General features: G+C 45.3%; 1 pseudogene; it reads right to left on the bottom strand.

Annotated features, from left to right (window-relative positions):
- Positions 1-1,124: 1,124 nt before the first annotated feature.
- LOC105510535 lies at positions 1,125-2,400 on the bottom strand (annotated as a pseudogene).
- Between the last annotated feature and the right edge of the window lie 1,274 nt (positions 2,401-3,674).

The following is a 3,674-nucleotide window of genomic DNA, read 5'->3' as shown; positions in this document are numbered from 1 at the left end:
AAAGAAAGAAAGAAAGAAAGAAAAAAATACAAAATTAGCCAGGCATGGTGCCGCATGCCTGTAATCCCAGCTATTCAGGAGGCTGAGGCAGGAGAATCACTTGAACCCGGGAGGCGGAGCTTGAGGTGAGCTGAGATCATGCCGTTGCACTCCAGCCTGGGCAACAAGAGCAAAACTCTGTCCCCCAAAAAAAAGAAAAAAAAGAAAGAAAGTACACAGCGCCTGTACTCCCAGCTACTCCAGAGGGTGAGGCGCCTGTACTCCCAGCTACTCCAGAGAGTGAGGCAGGAGAATCCATTGAACCCAGGAAGCGGAGGGTACAGTGAGCCGGTATCACTCCACTGCTCTCCAGCCTGGGTGACAGAGTGAGACTCTGTCTCAAAAAAAAATTCACCTGAAGGAATTCTAACTTCACACTGTTGGGGAAATTTACCAAGATGGCTTCAGAGTAGACTAACTTTACACAGCACATTAAAATAAATAAATAAATAAATAAAAGCAAGCCAGGTGTGGTGGCTCACGCCTGTAATCCCAGCACTTTGGAAGGCTGAGGGGGGGTGGATCACCTGAGGTTGGGAGTTCAAGACCCGCTTGACCAAAATGGAGAAACCCCCATCTCTACTAAAACTACAAAATTAGCTGGACATGGTGGTGCGTGGTTGTCATCCCAGCTACTTGGGAGGCTGAGTCAGGAAAAGCGCTTGAACCCGGGAGGCAGAGGTTGCAGTGAGCTGAGATCGCGCCATTGCACTCCACTTTGGGCAACAGAGCGAGACTCCGTCTCAAAAAAAGACACATTTATTGAGAGTCATGAGCAGACTATTACATTTAGAAATCAAAAGCATGGGTGCAAAAAAAAAAAAACTACATTAAAACCCTTTGTTGGAATGCTTTATACTTTCCACAGAACAGAAACTAAAATAAGCTGTTATACATAATTAGTCACAAATACAGTCCTCGAGTTTTTTGCCCATCCACATGAGTATTTGTCTAAAACATGTCTTCTTTGTAGCAGCTAGACCCTACCACCACTGTGCTTGGCTGAGTTCATGAATCTATTGTAACCTGTAGCTCCATCGGGTCACTTCTCTGGCTCTCCTCTCCTGCTAAGCTTTTTTTCCTAATTAAAATCTTCTGCTACTGCCATAGCTACTGCTGCTACTGGAACCGCCATAGCCACCTTGGTTTTGTAGTTGGGCAAAGTATTGGCCTCCGTCACCATAGGGGCCAGAGCTTCTGCCTAAGTTTCTTCCCTTCATGGGTCCGCAATTTGAAGACTGATTGTTGTAATTACCAAAATCACTGTAGCTTCCACCACCCACAAAATTGTTTACATCATTACCAAATCCATTATAGCCATCCCCACTGCCACCATATTCACCATCACCACCACAGCTGCCATTAAAGCCACTTAAGTTTCCTCCACTACCACTTAAGTTTCTTCCATGACCAAAGTTGTCATTCCCACCAAAACTACCTCCATGACCACCACCAAAGTTTCCAGAGCCACTTTGACCTCTGTGGCTGGCTGAAGCACTAGCCATCTCTTGGTGTGACAGGGCTTTCCTAACTTCACCATTGTGGCCATTCACAGTATGGTATTTCTGAATGACAGTCTTATCCATGGAGTCATGGTCATCAAAGGTTATAAAGGCAAAGCCCCTTTTCTTGCCACTGCCTCGGTCAGTCATAATTTCAATCACTTCAATTTTTCCATACTGTTCAAAATAATCTTTTAGGTGCAGTACTTCAGTGTCTTCTTTTTTTTTGAGATGGAATTTCACTCTTGTTGCCCAGGGTGGAGTGCAGTGGTGCAATCTCGGCTCACCACAACCTCCGCCTCCCAGATTCAAGCGATTGTCCTGCCTCAGCCTCCTGGAGTAGCTGGGATTACAGGCATGTGCCACCACACCCGGCTAATTTTGTATTTTTAGTAGAGAGTGGCTTTCTCCATGTTGGTCAGGCTGGTCTCGAACTCCCAACCTCAGGTGATCCACCCGCCTCGGCCTCCCAAAGTGCTGGGATTATAGGTGTGAGTCACTGGGCCAGGCCCTGTGTCTTCTTTAACGCCCCCAACAAATATCTTTTTCACAGTTAAGTGGGCACCAGGTCTTTGAGAATCTCCTCTTGAGACAGCTCTCTTTGTTTCCACAGCTCTTCCATCCACCTTGTGTGGCCTTGCATTCGCGGCTGCATCCACCTCCTCCACCGTGGCATATGTGACAAACCCAAAGCCCCTGGAGTGCTTGGTGCTTGGATCTCTCATGACCACACAGTCCGTGAGTGTTCCCCATTGGTCAAAATGGCTCCTCAGGCTCTCATCGGTTGTTTCAAAGTTCAGCCTCCAATGAAGAGCTTCCTCAGCTGTTCCAGTTCTTTAGGAAACTCCACCTTAGACATGACAGCAGGGTGAAGAGCGACTTTAATGATGCTCCTTCTGTTGTGTTCATGGGCCTAAATAGGTATTTTCTACTTGGTACTTTTTTTTCTTAAAGAAGTAAAATGGTGACCAGGTGTGGTAGCTCACGCCTGTAATCCCAGCATTTGGGGAGGCTGAGGAGGGTGGATCACCTGAGGTCAAGGGTTCAAGACCAGCCTGACCAACATGGAGAAACCCCATCTCTACTAAAAATACAAAATTAGCCAGGGTGGTGGTGCATGCCTGTAATCCCAGCTACTCGGGAGGCTTAGCCAGGAGAATCGCTTGAACCTGGGAGGTGGAGGTTGTGGTTAGCCGAGATCGCGCCATTGCACCCACCCTGGGCAACAAGAGTGAAACTCCATCTCAGAAATAAAAAAAAAGAAGTAAAATGTTTTTTTTTCACCTTGTATGTGTGATAATTTAAATTTCTCAAATATCTGTAGACGTTTTCCATTTAATTCTATTGTATGTGGTTTCTTCTATCTTCTGGTTTTCATTTATATAGTAGCATTTTTTTTGAGTGCTTAATGTTTGTTACTGTGAGCTGCTCAATTTTCTTAGAAAATAATTTGTGAGTTATTGGGTACATTCCTCCAGAGAGGATTTGTATTTGTTTCTTCCACGTACCTGGGGCCAGCCTACTCAACTTACAGAAAGAGCCTGAGACTTTTATGGACCTGTTTTGGCTGTAGACCATCACAAGTCAGTCTTTCAGTGACAGTATTTTTTAGTACTTAGTTATGCTTAATTCCACAGGAACTTTTTGTGCAGTACCCTGATGATGAATGGGTATGCTGGTTTTCATCTCCACCTAAAGGGTCCATGCTTTATTGGGAGAATGGCCTCCTATGGAATTCTCCAAGCCGTTGGCTTTACCTCCTGTATCCGGAACCGCTGTGAAGCCAAAGCTGCAGTTCACCAGGTTGAGCAAATACCCTTAGGGCAGTGATCTCAGGGCCATAGCATCAAACAACCCAAGAGCATCCTTTAGGTGAATAGAATCCAAATGGTGCCTCCTGGTGTTGTACACTTGGACAGCGTTGTCCATTTACCTGTCTGGATTCCTTCTTCACTTCTCTTTGACCTAATAATTTCTTTCTTTCTTGTCCAATGTCAGTGCTTCTAAGAGGTTTAAGATTTTCTTTTTTTTAATTCAGCCTTTTTAACTGTTTCCAGTGGGAGGTGCAGTCTGAATTCCTAGCCTGCCATATACCTGGAAACAGAACTCTCAAAACTCAACTTGATATACCCT

Source organism: Colobus angolensis, unplaced genomic scaffold (genome assembly GCF_000951035.1).
Source record: "Colobus angolensis palliatus isolate OR3802 unplaced genomic scaffold, Cang.pa_1.0 Scaffold19, whole genome shotgun sequence".
Lineage (NCBI taxonomy): Eukaryota > Metazoa > Chordata > Mammalia > Primates > Cercopithecidae > Colobus > Colobus angolensis.
This window is presented reverse-complemented; position numbering and strand designations above follow the sequence as displayed.